Raw genomic sequence first — 19,434 nt, 5'->3', positions numbered from 1 at the left:
GCCTTTTGAACATCATTAAAGTATAAAAATAGGGAGCCCCTGTAAATGCTAACCAAGCCTGGAGAGTTTTCATTTTGGCTTTTTATTTTGCCGAAGGATTTTTTCACTAAATATGTTTATTTGCAAAGTTCAATTGTAAACTATCCTGAATTAGATGACATGCAGAAGTGTTCACAACAAAATAATACCCGAAAATGATAAATAGCTTTTTCTCTACTGATCTGATTCAAAACTCATCAGTATTCGCATCATATCATAATTTTCCACTGCCAAAACTCCGATATCGGCTACTGATAGAATTGTTGTGTTAGGGTTATTTGCATTTGGGTTGGTACATTTTGTAGGGGAAGGGAAAAATTTGGTCGATTAAAAGAATATTTTCTTTGGAAATTCTTATCGATACATATCAGTTGATAAGAGTAATGTGAAAGACGAATTTTGGGAATATCTAAACTGGACAAATCCCTTTAACAGGACTGAACTATAAAAATCTGGACTGAATTTAACAGGACTGAATATATATATATATATATATATATATATATATATATATATATATATATATATATATATATATATATATATATATATATATATATATATATATATATATATATATATGTATATATGTATATATATATATATATATATATATATATATATATATATATATATATATATATATATATATATATATATATATATATATATATATATATATATATATATATATATATATATATATATCCTTTTATATCCTTTTTAGTGCATATTTATTGAACATTTATATCCTTTTTATTTTTTATTGAAATATCCTTTTATTGCAACTGTTCTATTTGTAAAGGATATTTTCATGATTTTGAACATTCTTATGAACCTACTGCATGTTTAGACAGCATAGAGACTGAGATAGATGAGAAGAATCTGGAGGAAATGAGAAGAAAAATTATATGTGATATGGAGAAAAATTTATACCGATTGCAAGTAAGCTCAAAGAAAAGAATGTTTCATAAGACAGAAAAAGAAGATGAAAAGAAGAGACTGGGAAAAGAGGGCTTTCTCTATAGTGTAAAAGACAGCACTGAAAACCCAATTAAAAATGTGTATAAAGCAAGATATAACTCTGAATATCATGATGAATATGTTCTAAGAGAAGAGAAAAAGTGGCCATTTAAGAGACAACATAAGAGGTCATTATACGGAAAGGATTTTAAACAAAGAAAACCGTGGTGGAAGAGTTCTCATATATGATTTAACGATAAATCTAATTATTGATATGTATAATGAGTTTTATATTGTAATCATACAATAAATTTGTTTGTATTATTTTAATTTTCTCATACTAGATATATATAGAGTAAGGATATCATCAGAGACTTCTGTGCATGAATAGTTCAGTTTGATTAAATCACTCCATAGAGTATTATCAGTCCACAGCCAAGTTTTCTATCAAAGATAACAAAAAATAATTCATACTTCTAATCTTTATTCTTTTTAAATATCAATATTTACAATGCTTTTTAAATAAACAATGTCCGGTTCAATTATCTGAATGTCATCGTCACCATCCTCCACTACCATTATATCTACCAGAGGGGATGGTATACATTCAATCTCAACCTCCGGTTCATCATTTACCATTATATTGTTCAATGGGGGCATCTCTTGAAATAAATCTTCACGTACTCTTATAGGAAGATGATGAGCAGACACCGCTCATCGTCTTCAATACACATTCTTCCAGAAGGCCCCCTCCTCACTATATCATCTGATGTATATGATAATCCTAGTGATGTATAATGGATTTCCATTACTTCATCACTATCACCAGACATATAGTGGATTTCCTTTACTTCATCACTATCATCTATGCATTTATTACACAAAAGAAGCTCCTCCTCAAGTGTGAGGTCCCACTCTCTCCATACATCCTAAAAAGATTGAGAACACTATCATCAAAAACTAGAGTTTACAGTCAAAAACCTTTATTAGTTCAGATTTTACAGGAATAGTTTATTTTCGAACCAAAACTGGATTATTTTTCTAACAAAAGCTTGACATTTGGGCCACAGAAACGTATTTTCCATAATTGTCTTATAAAAAACTAGAGTTTATGGTCAAAAACAATTATTATTTCAGATTTAACGGAAACATTTTATTTCCAAATCAAAACTGGATTTTTTTTCTAACCAAAGTTTCACATTTGAGTTAGAGAAATGTATTTTCCATAATTGTCTTACAAAAAACTATAGTTTATGGTCAAACACATTTATTATTTCAGATTTATCTGAAACATTTTATTTCCGAACCAAAAAGTGATTTTTTTTTTCTAACCAAAAATTCACATTTGAGTCAGAAAAATTTAATTTTCATAGTTGTCTAGCAAAAAACTAGAGTTTACGGTCAAAAACCTTTATTAGTTCAGATTTTACGGAAACAGTTTATTTTCAAATAAAAACTGGATTTTTTTTCCTAACCAAAGTTTCACATTTTGGCCAGAGAAATGTATTTTCCATAAGTTTCTTACAAAAAGCTAGAGTTTACGGTCAAAAACCTTTAGTAGTTCAGATTTTACGGAAACAGTTTATTTTCAAATCAAAACTGGATTTTTTTTTCTGACCAAAGTTTCACATTTCGGCCAGAGAAATGTATTTTTCATAATTTTCTTACAAAAATCTATAGTTTACGGTCAAAACCTTTATTAGTTCAGAATTTGACGGAAACAGTTTATTTTCAAATCAAAACTGGATTTTTTTTCTAACCAAAGTTTCACATTTGGGCCAGAGAAATGTATTGTCCATAATTTTCTTGCAAAAAACTAGAGTTTAAGGTCAAAAACCTTAATTAGTATAGATTTTACGGAAACATTTTATTTTCAAATCAAAACTGGATTTTTTTTTCTAACCAAAATTTCAAATTTGGGTCAGAGAAATGTAATTTCCATAGTTTTCTTACGAAAACTAGATTTTATGGTCAAAAACCTTTATTAGTTCAAATTTTACGGAAATAGATTATTTTCGAACCAAAACTGGATTTTTTTCTAACCAAAGTTTCACATTTGGGCCAGTGACATGTATTTTCCATAAGTTTCTTACAAAAAGCTAGAGTTTACGGTCAAAACCCTTTATTCGTTCAGATTTTACGGAAACAGTTTATTTTCAAATCAAAACGGACATTTTCACACAAAGTTTCACACTTAGGCCAGAGAAATGTATTTTCATAATTTTCTTACAAAAACTAGAGTTTACAGTCAAAACCTTTATTATTCAGAATTTACGGAAACAGTATATATTCAAATCAAACTGGATATATTTCTAACCAAAGTTTCAAATTTGAGCCAGAGAAATGTATATTCCATAATATTCTATACAAAAATACTAGAGTTTACGGTCAAAAACCTTTATTAGTTTAGATTTTACGGAAACAGTTTATTTTTTGAACACACACACACACACACACACACACAGACACACACACACACACACACACATACGCGCACACACGCAAACAAAAGCACAAATACAAAAACACAAAAACACACACACATTCTATATTGGAAATCAAAGATTCCTGGAAGACAGTGTCCTTTAGTTTTGAACTGGAAACTTATATAAGCACATATGTTTTAAAAATATTCGGATAAAATTGGAATTCAGTTTTTAGTGAAAAGTATCTCCACATGTAGATGGAGATTTTTGGTCGTAACGATTACCAAATTAAAAAAAGTGAGAGACAAACAAGGTTAATATAATTGGCCCCGAGTGACCTTAGAAGATATAGCCTCCTTTGAAGGTGCAATTCTCTTTAAGAATCGACAGATTTTTAATTTTTAACCTTTTACGTTTGACGAGAGAAAGAGAAAGAGAGAGAGAGAGAGAGAGAGAGAGAGAGAGAGAGAGAGAGAGAGAGAGAGGGGTGTATATCAACATGTATTATAATCTTTTGCAATGACTTGATGCTTTTTGTGAGATAAGAATACTAATACCCACTTAAAGCGATAAAAAACAAATGATCAACGAGGATTTTTGGTCGGAACAAGCGCAAAATTAAACATGAGCGAGACCAACAAGCATGAAATAATTGTTCCAGTGCAACCTTAAAAGATATAGCCTCCTTTGGAGGCTGAAATCTCTTTAAGAATCGACTGATTGTTAATGTTTAAATTTTTACGTATGACAAGAGAGAGAGAGAGAGAGAGAGAGAGAGAGAGAGAGAGAGAGAGAGAGAGAGAGAGAAAGAGGGAGAGAGAAAGGGGTATTTATCAGCAGATATAATAATCTTTTGCAATGACTTGATGCTGTCTGTGAGCTAAGAATACAAATACCCACTTAAAGCGATGAAAAACAAATGATAAATGGAGATTTCGGTCGGAACGAACGCCAAATTAAACAAGTGAGATACAAAAGGTTAAAATAATTGGCCCAGAGCGACCTTAGAAGATATTGCCTCCTTTAAATGTGCAATTCTTTTTAATAATAAACAGATTGTTAGTTTTTAAATTTTTACGTATGACAAGAGAATGAGAAAGAGAGAGAGAGAGAGAGAGTGAGAAAGAGAGAGAAAGAGAGAGTGTTATTTGTCAACATTTATTATAATCTTTCGCAATGACTTGATGCTATTCATGGGCTAAGAATAATAATATCCACTTAAAATGATGAAAAACAAATGATAGACGGAAAGTCTGGTTGTAACGAACGCAAAATTTAAGAAATGAAAGACAAACAAGGTTAAAATATTTTGCCCTCGATGGTCCTTAGAAGATACAGCCTCCTCTGAATGTGCTTATGTCTTTAAGAATCAATAGATTGTTAATGTTTAAACTTTTACATACGACAAGACAAACAGAGGGAGGGAAGGGGAGTGTAAGAAAAGGAGAATGTTTTTTAAATTTTGATTACTATGTACTGCAGTTCAATATTTAATACATTGAAGATACTGCTGCAACCATGATGACCAGCTGTTCATTTTCAATTTAACAATTCCTTGCATACATCTTTGAAACAGAATAAACTCAGCCTTGGAGAGATTTGGGATTGAACAATTGCAAGAAAACCAGTGAATAACTGAATTTATTTTCATCATTAGACTTCACACAAACAATGAAGGGGATTTTAACTTCAACAGATACCAATGAGTCATCCGAAAACATAAATACAATGCAATTCATGTCGAATAAACAATTATGGTAATCTTTCATATTATTAATTTGTAAAAATTTTTCCGCAAAATAAGTTTTTCAAAGAAAAGTAAAGAACTTCGTTAAACAAAAATGGTCAACAATATAATGAAATAATCTGCGAAGTGGGAAACTGCCCCACATCGGCATCAATTAATAAATGAAACCTAATATGAACAGAAATTACAATAATTAGCCGAGTCCAACTCAAAACGAGCAGAATTTAACATAAGTTGGGGACAAAATCCCATATGCATTCCCAAGGTCGAAACAAAATTATACACACACACTATTTGAACTTAGAAAAAGAAAGTCATAGAAAAGATTCAATTGACAGAAAACCAATTCGGTTTCAATTCTTAGAAAATTAATAATTGTCTATCAACGGTATACAAAAATTATATCATGTCTTAAAAAGTTATTTAAACTCAAAACAGCCATTGAAGAATCGACGACTACATTTGAGGTATTCATCACCTTTTTCTATCTATATTTCAATTAGCACTGGAGTTAAAACCTTCAAACAGCTAATAATAAAGAGTAATAACGATTAATTGTTAAGAAAATCATGAGGGAGAGGAATATAGAAGAGCCACTGTCTACCATTCATCATTTAACCCCCTTGGGAGACTTTTCGAGCGGAAAAAAAATATTTTATTATTTAGATATTTGTTTTTTCTCTAAAACGTGACTTTCTCCAAAATTGTCTAATCAATTTAGAGAGGGATTTTTTTTCTTCAGCATAGTTGAAAGGCACAATAACTATGTCTTTAGAAAAAATATGGCCCCCCCTTCAGCCCCTGAGTGAAGGTTTTATAAGTTATGAAATTTATACATAAAGGAAGTAAAAGTTGGGTATAGTTAGGTTAGGATAATTAACCTATTAAACGATATTGACAAAAAATATAATTTATGCGTGAGAGGACCCCCACTCCTCCCACGTCACCTCTTTCCAAAATCGTCTAATCAATTTAGAGATGGATTTTATATATATTAGGTTAAGTGGGACGCCACAACCACGGCGCTCTCCAGCCCGCCACGGGGGCTTGCGGCAGACCCCACGGCTCTCCCCAGCCCATCGCGGCGGGCTCGTGGCAGGCCCAACGGCGCTCCCCAGCCCATCACAGGGGACCCCGTGGCGGGCCCAACTGCGCTCCCCAGCCCACCGCAGCGGACCCTGCCGCGGGCCCCATGGTGCTCCCCAGCCCACCACAGCGGACCTCGTGGCGCTCCTCGGCCTGCCCCAGCGGGCCCGCGGCGCTCCCCGGTCCGCCCGCTTTTGGGGTGGTCACTGCGGTGGGTCGGGAAGCACCGTGGTTGTGGCCCGCCACTTAACCTAATATATATAAAATCCATCTCTAAATTGATTAGACGATTTTGGAGAGAGGTGACGTGGGAGGAGTGGGGGTCCTCTCACAAATAAATTATATTTTGTGTCAATATCATTTAATAGGTTAATTATCCTAACCTAACTATACCCAACTTTTACTTCCTTTATGATATAAATTTCATAACTTATAAAACCTTCCCCCAGGGGCTGAAGAGGTGGGGGGCATTTTATCTCTAGAGACATAGTTATTGTGCCTTTCAACTATGCTGAAAAAAAAATCCATCTCTAAAATCGAAGAAGAAGAAGGAGAAGAACAATGTTAAAAAATAATTGTGGGATATTTTGATCTAATTTTGGTGATTGAGACAGTCATTGAGACAATTGAATTTTTCTGAAGAACTGGTTTAGCCTGCCTATCAGTCCAGTCGAAAAGGCAGGCACGCCTACCAGCCGCAACCCCAGGGGTGCGATTGGGGACCCCCCAGGTCATGTCTTTTTTTTTTATGCCTAGTTCCTACATCTCTGCTTCGCTAGTATTAGAACTTTTTATAAGTGCTTGTGCCAGCTGGAAGATCCCTTGCCTTCTGCTGTTGGCGTGTAGCTTGATTAGCCTAGTTTAGAGTTCACTTTAGCCTACATCATGGGTGACAACTCTAAAAGGAGCTATAGACCACCTAGTCACAGAGAGATGAGATCAGACTGCTCCATCTAATACAGTGGAGCTGAATCTATCAATGAGCAGATTAATATGCTCACCTCACACAATAATACCCTTAAAAACAAGCAGAAGCTAATTGCAGATTCAATTAATGACCAAAACCTTAAATCTACTATGGCAGAAGTTGTTAGTGAGGCACTGTCTAATGAGGTTGGTTCTTTGGTTGAGGCCTCTGTTAAAAAACTTGCCTCTAGTCACCTACCTGCTGCTTTTGATGCTAACAACATGGAAATTATTAAACAAGAAGTATATAATAGTCTTAAAATGGATTTTGATGTGCTTGTGGAAAAATCACTAAAACAATATGATTTGAGGATGTCAAAGCTTGAATCATCTCTTCATTTGCTTGACTCAGGTTTGTCAGAGCTGCAGAAATCTCTGAAGCCAATTCAACTCAATGTGGATCGTCTGAGCGATCAGTTTGACCAAATGAAAATTTCAAATCAGCTGATCCTATTTGGTTTCAAAGAAGACCCTTATCCAGAAGCTTCTGAAAGCAAATTTCTTAGATTTTACAGTACTAGGTTTCCTGGTATTCCTTTGACTAAGAATGACATCGTTTCTTTTAGAAGGATTGGAAAACAAGGCTCAGGTTTGAAATCTCGCCCACTTGTTGTGGAATTTTGTAGTCCAAGAATGCAGTATTTTATTCTTAGAGAAAAGAAAAGTTTGCAAGGTAGGGGTGTCTTTATTTCTGAGTCACTGACAAAGCCTAGACTTCAGCTACTTAAGTATGCTAAATCAAAGCTTGGGAAGAGGTCTACATGGTCCAGGGGAGGAGAAATACTTACCAAGCTTTCTGATGGTCAAGTGATCACTGTGAAAGATGCAACTCAAGTTGATTTTATCAATCATTAAACTACCGCCCATCCAAGCCCCTCCACGTAATTAAATAACCCAGTTTTCCCATGTTATCTCTTTGTGTTGTGTGTTTTTTTTTTTTTTTTTTAGCCCGTTTTTTTCTAATTTTTTTAATTATTCTTTCATTTTTTTTTTTTTACCTTATTTTTTTAAATTATATAAATAAAGCATTTATAAATATTTATTCTGGTTGCTTCTTTATTGTTTTGACTTTTTCTTTACTTTGTTTTTGCCTTTATCCTTTATTGTTTTGCCTTTTTCTTTACTTTGTTTTTGCCTTTATCGTTGTAATTTTTTGTTATTTTTTAATCTTTTTGAGCTTAGTAGCTTGTTATTGTTCTTTGTCTTGCACGCTTTTTTTTTTATTCTCTTTCTTTTCTTTGTTGCCTACAAGTTTCACTTTTTTATTTTCAATTTACCCTCTGCTATTTCAGCCTGTTTGTTTGATATTTTGTTAATTTGTGAATATATTGTGTGCATTTGTTATGTGTGGTAAATCTAGCTGATTTTTCTTTTCTTTTGAATTCTTCTATTCTTAAATCAATTATCTTTGAGCAACCAAGTAGTGCTGGAAAACAAGAGGCCCACACACTTGACCTTCTTCTTGGATCTATGGTTAATTCCAGTTGCAATTATCAAACTAATATTGATTTTTGTGATAAAATCATGCCTTCTCTCTCTTCAAATAGTTGCTTTAATGTATTTTGTTTGAATGTACGTGGGATACGAGATAAATGGGATAGTCTGAAATCATATTTGTGGTCTGATAATTCTTGCCCTTTTGATGTAATTAGTTTAACTGAAACATGGTTATCTGATAGTGAAAATTTAACAGCTTATGATATGCATGGTTATATTGCTATTCATGTCCCTAGATTGGTAACAAAGTGCTTAGGGGGCATTTCTTTATTTATAAAATCTGATATTAAATTCAGTAGACGGTACGACCTTGAATCCTTGTTTACTTCAGTAGTGTCCAATAGTAGGACTGTTTATTCTCTTGTCATTGATCTGAAAAGCCAGTTTGCATGTGATACTGTTTGTTTGTTTTATAAGCCCCCTCCTTTTCCAACACATCTGTTCTGTGATTTGTTTGATCAGCTTTCTGGTGCAGGGACTTTCTCTAAAAAAAGTATTTGTGTTTTGGGAGATTTTAATTGTAATATATTAAATGTTGGATCAAGTGATGAATGTGACCATCTCTTTGATGTGCTTTCTTCTTCTGGGCTACTTCCTTCAATTTTTTCCCTTCTCGTGTTGATCCTACAAGAAATTCTGCTACTTTGATAGATAATATTTTCATTTCTCATTCGCCAAAACTGAAGTTTACTTCTGGTCATGTTTTCACTGATCTATCTGATCATTTCCCAAATTGTCTATCACTTTTTGTGACTAATACTGAGATTGCTGTGAATAAGCAAGGTGAGTATTCTTTTAGAACTTTTACAGACAATGAAATTTCTAATTTAATTCTTATTCTTCAGATTAATGATTGGTCTAGTGTTCTTGAAGCTAATGATGTTGAATGTGCAACAAGTTTATTTGTGGGTTGTATGGGAGCTCTATTGGATAAACATTTTCCTCTTAGGAAGAGACCAAGGAATTCTACACCCAAATGCCCATGGATGTCCATAGGTCTGATTAATGCTACGCATATGAAGGCGTCTCTGTTCAAGGTTGCATGTAAAAGTAAAAAACAGGATGATCTTTTGAAGTATAAACATTATAAAAATGTACTTACGACTTCAGTACGTGCAGCCAAAAAGCTTTATTTTTTGCGTCGAATTGATGAGTGTAAGGGGAATTTGCGAATGGCTTGGACTGCTGTTAATGAATTTAGGCCTTTCAAAAAACTTAACCTGTCCCCCCCATGTCATGACAGGACTGCTTATTGCTATATTTTTGATAAAATTTCTTTATCAAACTAAGTCACGTCTTATTTAAAAACTCGTACTTCAGTTACCATTCAAAACACGAATAGAGGGAGTAGTTTTCCCATAGCGGAAAAGTCATTTTTCCCTTCACCATGCAGTGATAGTGAGAGTTATAGTATTATTTACCAGCTTCCAAGTAGCCGTTCAGTTTATGGTTTTGGTTTGAGCAATAATGTTCTTAAAAAAATTAGTCAGTTTGTTTCTAACCCCATTTCACACATAACTAACCTCTCTCTTTCTTCTGGTGATTTCCCTCATTTATTTAAAGTTGCAAATGTTTTACCTTTACATAAAAAAGGTGACTCATCTCTAATTTCAAATTATAGACCCATTTCTCTTCTTCCTGTCATTTCTAAGGTTGTTGAAAGAGTAGTGTATTGTAGACTCTCTTCATTTGTTTTTAGTACTAACACAACTGCAGGAAATTCTCTCATAACTAACCATCAGTATGGTTTTCGTCCCACTTTCTCTACCTCGTATGCACTCTCAGATGCAACAGAGTTTGTGCGTGTTAATCTGGACAAGGGCTTGTGTGTTTTGGGTCTATTTCTTGACTTTTCAAGGGCCTTTGATATGGTTGACCACTCTGTTCATTTGTCTAAACTATCTTCATTTGGAGTGCATGGAGTCCCACTAGAATGGTTAAGGTCTTATCTGTCGGGAAGATCTCAGTATGTTTCAGTTAATGGTAATTCTTCCACTACTTTGCCTATATTGAAGGGGGTCCCACAGGGCTCTGTGCTTGGACCACTTTTGTTTTTAATTTATATTAATGATCTCGTTGATGGTCTTCATCCCCTTGTGCACCCTATTCTTTTTGCTGATGACAGTAACTTTTTCATTGCTGCAGTAGACGTGCCATCTGCCACTTCCCTAGCTCAAGGTCTCCTTGATAAAGTAAAAGATTGGTGCTGGTCAAATGGTATGACTCTCAACAGCAAAAAAAGTGTCATTATACACTTCAGTACCCCTTATCGTATGAGAGATGTAAGGGAGCCAATCATCCTGACTTATGGGAATGATGTTATACCGCAAGCTGCTATGGTGAAATTTCCTGGTGTGTATCTTGTCTGTTTTCTCTCTTTTAAGCCTCATATAACTCACACCCGTTCCCTCATCTTCCGCCAGTCTTCAATGTTGCACCGGGTTAACTCATTTCTTCCCCCAGATGTTATGCTTTCTCTTTATTATGCTTTTATATATCCATACCTTTCTTAGTGTTGCTCTGTCTGGGGTAATACTAATAAATCTCTTCTCTGCTCACTTCAAAGAGCCCAAAATAGGGCAGTGAAGGCTACTTTTCTTTTCCCTTGGCTTTACCCTTCCTTTGATCTTTATAATGATACTGGAATAGCTCCGCTGGATAGTATTGTGAGTAAAAGTAATCTTTACTTAGCGCATTCTGCTTTTCAAGGTACACTTCCACCGCCTCTGCAGCAATTTTTTTCACGGACAGGCTCAGGTAGGTACTCTACTTTTCTACGTAGTTCTTCTTGTAGATTTATTTTGCCCAAACGTTCATCTACAGCAGCCCAGAGGTCTCCTGGTTATAAATCAATTCAATTATGGAATTCAATCTCACCGGATGTCCCGTTATTTCTGTCTGCAAAGGCAGTTATTCGTTGTGTATTTCCAGTTTAGTAATTTCTCTCTCCTTCGTTTATTTTCCCTGTTTTCTCTTTTCCTAGTGTTTCTCCTTTTGTATTTTTCCCTCATATATCGTTTTTTTTTTTTTTTTTTTTTTTTTTTTTTTTTTTTTTTTTTTTTTTTTTTATTGTATGGTATTGTTTATTCTCTTTAATCTTTATTTCATATATATTGTTTGATTTAGAGCAATATTTATGGTTGTCTTAGTACTTTATTATTGTTGTAAGGCCCACAACAAGCCAAGCTTCATGGGCTAAATAATTTTTCTTTACGTTTGTAATATAGTTTAGTATTAATAAAATGATTGATTGATTGAAAATGATTAGACAATTTTGGAAAAAGTGACGTTTCGGAGAAGAATTAAATATCTAAATGATGAAATATGTGTATTTCTGCTCGAAATCTCTCCCAAGGGGGTTAAATGATGAATTGTGGACGGTGACTCTTCTAGATTCCTCTCCCTTATGATTTTGGTAATAATTAACCGTTATTACTGTTTATTATTAGCTGTTTGAAGGTTTTAACTCCAGTGCAAATTGAAATATAGATAGAAAAAGGTGATGAATACCTCAAATGTAGTCGTCGATTCTTCAATGGCTGTTTTGAGTTTAAATAACTTTTTAAGACATGATAGAGTTTTTGTATAGCGATGATAGACAGATGTTAATTTTCTAAGAATTGAAACCGAATTGGTTTTCTGTAAATTGAATCTTTTCTATGACTTTCTATTTCTAAATTCAAATAGTGTATGTGTATAAATTTGTTTTGACCTTGGGAATGCATATGGGATTTTGTGCCCAACCTATGTTAATTTCTGCTCGTTTTGAGTTGGACTCGGCTAATTATTGTAATTTCTGTTCATATTAGGTTTCATTTATTAATTGATGCCGATGTGGGGCAGTTTCCCACTTCGCAGATTATTCCATTATATTCTTGCCCATTTTCGTTTAACGAAGTTCTTTGCTTTTCTTTGAAAAACTTATTTTGTGGAAAAAGTTTTTCAAATTAATATTATAAAAGATCGCCATAATTGTTTATTCGATAGGAATTGCATTGTATTTATGTTTTCGGATGACTCCTTGGTATCTGTTGAAGTTAAAATCCCCTTCATTGTTTGTGAGAAGTCTAAAAATGAAATTAAATTCAATTATTCACTGGTTTTCTTGCAAGTGTTCATTCCCAAATCTCTCCAAGGCTGAGTTTATTATGTTTCAAACAGGTAAACTAGGACTTTTTAAAATTAGAAATGAACAGCAAGTTATCATGGTTGCAGAAGTAGCCGCAATGTAGTAAATAACGAACAGCAGTCCCTAGTAAACAAAATTTAAAAACACTCTTTATCAATTTCTCTTTCTCTCTCTTTCTCTCTCTCTTTCTCTCTTTCTCTTTCTCTTGTCGTATTTAAAAGTTAAAAAATTAACAATCTGTAGATTCTTAAAGAGATTTGCACCTTCAAAGCAGGCTGTATCTTATAGGGACAATCGAGAAACAAATATTTTAACATTGTTTGTCTTTCCTTTGTTCAATTTGACGTTCGTTACGACCAGAATTTCTGTCTATCAATTGTTTTTCATTAGTATAAGTGGATATTATTATTCTTAGCTCACCAACAGCATCAAGTCATTGCAAAAGATTATAATACATGTTGACAAATACCCACATGTTGACATGTTACCCACAATACATACATGTTGAAAAACATTACAAATGTTAATTTATTCCAAACTAACCAACTTGGCAATTCAAAAACTAGTCAGTAATAGATCGTAAATCATAATCCATTATTACAATTTGAGTTAAAATGTTCACTCATTCACTTCTATCGAACAAACACACCTTATTCCGTTTAAGATTATTAACTCTGATAATAATTTTTTTTTAAATACACAAGTATCCAAACAATTCAAATTATAAGCAATCTTCAAAATTCAGGTGTATAACTAATCAGTGACGTCACCGATCCAGTCAAAAAATCCAATCTCCAATATTTGAGTGCATTCAGGTAATTGCGTAAGATTTAATCCATTACAAAATTGTGTCACTCTTTAATCCTTTTTAAAATATATATGACCTTCACTGGCGGATGCTGAATGACAATTCTTTTTTATTTTCTATTGGGCTCAAGCTATTTCGTCACACGTGCCTTATCTTTTACTGCACGTGTTTTATGCTTAAATTTTTATTGAAATTTTTATTAGATTTTTCAACTGATTTCCCTGTACCCCTATCGTTTTCGTTGATCCTTGCATTTTTTTTTACCATGAACAAACTTGAGTTAGGCCAGGGTGTAATTCGCATTGTAATTGATTTGTGGAATTCTTTAACCGTTGGAGGTTAAGAGACTAGTTTAGCCAATCCCTCTTGACGTCTGGTATCAAAACATATGCCAGAATCTGATTCTTCACTATTCTGAAATGTAAACTCGCGAGAACCAAAAAAATTCTAGATTTAATCAGATTAAAAAAAAAAAATCAAGTGGGTACTTTATTTTTAGATATACTGAAAGCTTTTGATACTGTTAACCACCAGATTTTGTTAGGGAGCCTTAGGAATTGTGGTGTCCATGGTAATATGATCAAGCTAATTGAATCTTATCTAGCATATAGGTAACTATATATGGAAGTAGGAGGTATCGCGTATAGCCGTTACCCAATCCAGTGCGGTGTTCCTTAAGGATCTCCACTCGGTCCACTGTTGTTCGCTGTTTATATTAAAGACCTATGCAACGTTATGTCTGGCCTTAGAAATGACCTAAGTTCAGATTTTAGAGGCCCAAAGAAGGTCCTTTTATTGTTCGTAGATGACACAAATCTCACGATTATTGCTCGTACGGAGCAAGAGTTAGTCGGATTGTTAGAAGGTTACGCGCATATTATTGAACGATGGATGACATCGAACAAACTGGCTATCAATTTTAATAAATCTAACTGGATTATTTATGGGAGATCTAAGAATTACTATCCATGGTCAACAACCCTGAATGCTGGTCCGTCCCAGATATCTCGGAAAAGTACGGTGAAATACCTGGGAGTTATATTGGATGAGACCCTCTCGTTTGTAGAACATATACAGTGTGTATCTTCTAAAGTGGCCCGTAATGTTTCTGTTAGAATACTGCGTCTTATTTATTTTTCATTAGTGCACCCCTATTTACCTTACTTTTGTTCAGTGTGGTCGTCCACATTCATTGCACATCTTAGGCAGTTACGAGTTCTCCAGAATGGGGCTATCAGGATTCTTTCTAATAATGATTCTCGTTCTTCGGTAAGGGATCTGTATAAGAGTTTACATATACTACCGATTTCTGGTTTATTTGAGTTTTATAAAGCACACTTAATGTTCGATATTTTGAATAATGTAGCACCGGATTTCACGCATAATATCTTTTATTCCGTTTCTGAACGTCATCAATATGTTACTCGTAACACAGGTATGATTCAACGACCAAGGAAATCATCGACTCGGTCTGTCTTCTCGGTCAGACACCGGCTTCCGTTAACATAGGGAAGACTAGCAGGTAAGATTTTAGACGAGATGGTTAGACTCGATTTCCGTAGGCTGCTAAGGGGTCATTGTGCTGGTTTTTATGACTTTGATTAATGCATTTTGTTGTTTTTTTCTTACCTAAAGTAGTGCCAAACAGTAAGAGGATTGGTAGTGAATATTACGGGTACCCGTCGGAGAATCAAGTAAGCAAGAGGTGTCTCGTCTTTTTTTTTGTTTAAAAGATGCGAGGATGTTAAGTTGAAAGGAGATAGTGCCTGACAAGCCTGAATGACCAGGCTTCTGGAAGTTTGTAAATATTTATGTAAATAAAGTAATTTCTCTTTAAAAAAAAGAAGACCATCAATTGCTATGTCGGCGTTATCGCACACATCGTCAATTCTTCATTTAAAGATGGCATCTTTCCTACTGTCTTCAAGTCAGCGAAGGTTATACCCCTCCACAATAGCGACCCCAAGCTGCCTTCAAACTACCGCCCTATCTCTATTCTCTCTGCTTTTTCGAAAATTATGGAGCGTTGCATCTACAAAAGACTGATGAATTATCTGACTATGTCTAACTTCTTCAACAAGCTTCAGTTTGGATTTAGGTCTGGGCACTCAACCGAACATTCTATAATGGTTTTGCTACAGTTTTGAATGATGCGATGGACCGTGATGTGATACCAGCTACAATATTTGTGGATGTAAAAAAAGCATTTGACACGATTTGTCATCTGATTCTTCTGGATAAGCTTGACAACTTAGGAATAAGAGGTAATGCTCTCTTACTCATACAGTCTTACCTCAGTGGTCAGAATCAATTTGTGGATGGAGGTGCAGTAAGATCGGTAAAAACGCCATGTTCTGAAAAGGTAGGATTACCACACGGTTCAATTCTTGGACCACTAATATTTTTAATATACGCCAATGACCTTCTGGACACTATCACCGATGACGGACTTGCTGTACTTTTCACAAACGACACGGCTAACTCTGTCACAGGCACAGATGAATCATCCGTAAAAAAAACCTTTGTTCTGGTCTAAAGAAGCTATTGCAGTGGTTTGCTGACAACCTCATGGTGTTAAACACTTCGAAGACCCATTTTATCATCTTCTCTCGAATTTCACGTGCCGTACCGTCGATTTCTCAGATATCTGTCCGTTTTAATGGAGAACTAGTTACCATTGCCAGGAAGGAGTCTTGTAAGTATCTAGGGCTAACAGTTGATGAAATTTTATCTTAGAAACTTCATCTTGATAGGCTAAGGATACAGCTAAGAAGGAATGTGGGTTTACTGCGGTATCTAAAATTCCACCTCCCTTTTCCTGCTCTTAAGTCAGTTTATTATTCTCTAATCCATTCTTGTTTTAATTATTTTCCGATTGCTTATTTAAATACTTTCAAATCTCTAATTAAGCCCCTTCAACGTCTTAAAAAAAATGCCCTTCGTACGTTAAAAGCACTCCATCCTTCCCCATCTTCCCTCCCCGATAAATCCCCTACAAAGAGCCTTTATAAATTTTTAAGAATATTGCCAGTTGATCTAGTCGTTCCTGTTCATTGTGTCCTTTTAAGACTAAAACAAATACAAGAATTATTACCATTGGCTTTAAATTCTAGCAACTTCTCTTTAGTTTCTTTTGTCCAGAATAACTATAATTTAAGAAGAAGTTCAGCCAAATTACCTTGCCCTAGAATTCGAACTGAAAGATCCAGATTTTCTCCTAAAATTCAATAATAAAGTTCTGGAATATTTATGACAGTAATATAGATTCGCGTTTTTCTATTCCAGTTTCTAAATCTAAATTCAAACTATATCTAATAAGTAATTATAGATAATTATTTATTTATTTGAAGTCATGTAGGCCGGTGCTATTGTTGATAAATTTTTAAATATGTAGTATTATATTGATTTGAGGTGTGGGCTTTGGGTTCAGTGTGGTGTCTCATTTTTCTTCCGAGTATATCTGATGTATTATTATTTCTTTTCATCATCTGTTATAATAATTATTATTTTTTTTAGGGTGCCTGTTTTTGAGTATAACACACTGTGTAGGCACCCTCTGTAAATAATTTCGATTCCAATGATTCATATTGTAAAAGTGTTATTTTGTCTTGTAGTGATTTAATGAGAAATTAAAAGAACTTGAACTTGACGGCAGCCCCTTGTAGACTTGTTTGGTAACCTCATTATGCGTTTCCACACAGTACACCTTCGTACCTGGAAACACACCGTAGAATACCAAATTGTTCCCCGTCTCGGATTTTAACTTTAACAACTGATTTGGTCCCTTGTGCTTCCCTAGCTCCGGATAAACGGACTAATCGAAGTTTGTGTAATCCATTCGGTAGCTAATATATGTACTATTTTCCAAATTGTTTATTAGATTATCAGTTGTAACTTTTAGCAATAGTGAGTCTCCTTCTCCCCTGGCCATCGTAGCTTACACACATTGTAATAAAACTCCATCATTTTTTATTTATATTTCTAAAATGGCACTGCCAGCGGCAATGTTTTTATTTAATTTTACGTATCTTTTTTCCTATGTAAGAGGACCATATTGGAGTCTATGATCGTGAACGATGTGAAGTTCGGATTTGCAATGATTAGGGCAAATTGTTTTGGATCGGTCACAACTTCACAACGACTCTCATTGCACACAATCTCGCACATTTTACCAAAGGCCGAATTCAAAATGAGTTTAAAGATCTCTTCTTCAGCCTTTTTTTGCTTAAGACTGTTTCTTGACAAAGGTGTCAACAAACGTCCTTATATATGTCTTTTGATCGAATTGGAAAGCTCTGTGAATCTTTGTGATCTTGTAACGGTTGGCCAGCATCCACCGGAAAAGAACGTGATGTACAACAATATTCCGTTTTTGTTCAAAGTCGGCAATAAGCATTTGGTTTGAAGGTTTCCAGTACATATCCCCGTCCTCTACCAAAGATAAATTATAGGCACTCAAAGAGTCCCTAGTCACTGGTCTATTTATGTATAGGAAAACAACGTCCTTTACCGAATCATGAAGTTCCAAAGTTATGTCACTATCAATTTAAAAAAACATCCTTGTGGTCAATTCTCCTTAACAGTATGTATGTTGAGGAAAATTGGAGCAGAAGGATTGTTAAGCCATTGGTAATTCCCACACGGCAAATAAAAAAGAGACATTGTCGACGGATAAAGAGAATTCATATCCAAGAAAATGACATTCGACTTTTCACCGGTACGTTGTCCGGTCGGGTCAGTATACGATCCCTGTGGAAAACATACCCTCCCCGCGTGGATCTCTCTACAAATAAGTGTTATCCACACTGGTTATCAGCCCTGTCTTAACATCACTAATTTTTCCATTAAATCCATCACCAGTTTAGGAGTTGAAAAATAATACCCTATATCCAACCCAAGTTCTTAATAAATTTTATCCGTGTTCTTACAGAAAATATCCAACAACGCCAATACACCAATGGCCAGGTACACTTAACAACAATCCCACCCATTTTTGCGCCCTCCCTTAGCCCAAACCCTCTTTGCAAATTCATAATGAACAGTGGTGCATTCACGGTCGCGAAAAGAATAATAAAACTCTTCGATGGACGGTAATCCTTCCTCATATAGCCTCGAGGCGGATTTTGTTGTACTTGTACGGGTATATGCTCTTGCACGTTAATAAATCATGCATTTCAACATCTGGAACTATCTATCTATGTGTCATCTACAACTTCACCTTTCTTCAAACGTGCCAACGCTGGTAATATGAATTTCAAATCGTAGTTGGAATTATGCATGTAAACCGGTAGAAAGTATTGCAACTTAACATCATTTACACTACATGATATATGAGCAATCCCCCGAAAGTTACTCCCCCCGCCGATTCAGTAGGGTCACTCAAATTGTCTTGGTCGCAGACTTTCGCATCTCCACTATCCTCAAAATTTTTTTTCTTACAAACCCAGAATTTATCTTGATTTTTAATAGTCAACTCGTCTTCTGGTGATGGAGCCATTTGAAATTGTGTATTGCGCGATCGTGAAATTGCCTTATTAGCTTTTGTAATATGTGCAACCATAGCTACGCATACACAATACTCCCCATCAAATGTCTCAAGTAAATTAACCAATTACATGATATTACTAGAGTCTCTTTGCGCATGGGAAAAAGAGACTACAATGAATTCGTGTTCTTTGGCACATTTCAAATGTGATGAATCGTACACATCCGTGAGTGCAGCTTCTGTGTCTAATACAACCTTGTAACTCTGCAGGAGCTTGTTCTGAAAATT

General features: G+C 34.7%; 1 pseudogene; it reads left to right on the top strand.

Annotated features, from left to right (window-relative positions):
* The first annotated feature begins 7,146 nt into the window (after window positions 1-7,146).
* LOC148941757 (uncharacterized) lies at window positions 7,147-7,853 on the top strand (annotated as a pseudogene).
* The last annotated feature ends 11,581 nt before the right edge of the window (window positions 7,854-19,434 follow it).

The sequence above is a fragment of the Artemia sp. Qi Xiang Cuo genome, chromosome 17 (assembly GCF_049724085.1).
Source record: "Artemia sp. Qi Xiang Cuo chromosome 17, ASM4972408v1, whole genome shotgun sequence".
Lineage (NCBI taxonomy): Eukaryota > Metazoa > Arthropoda > Branchiopoda > Anostraca > Artemiidae > Artemia > Artemia sp. Qi Xiang Cuo.
The sequence above is the reverse complement of the archived record's forward strand: the minus strand, read 5'-3'. Positions and strand labels throughout refer to the sequence as shown.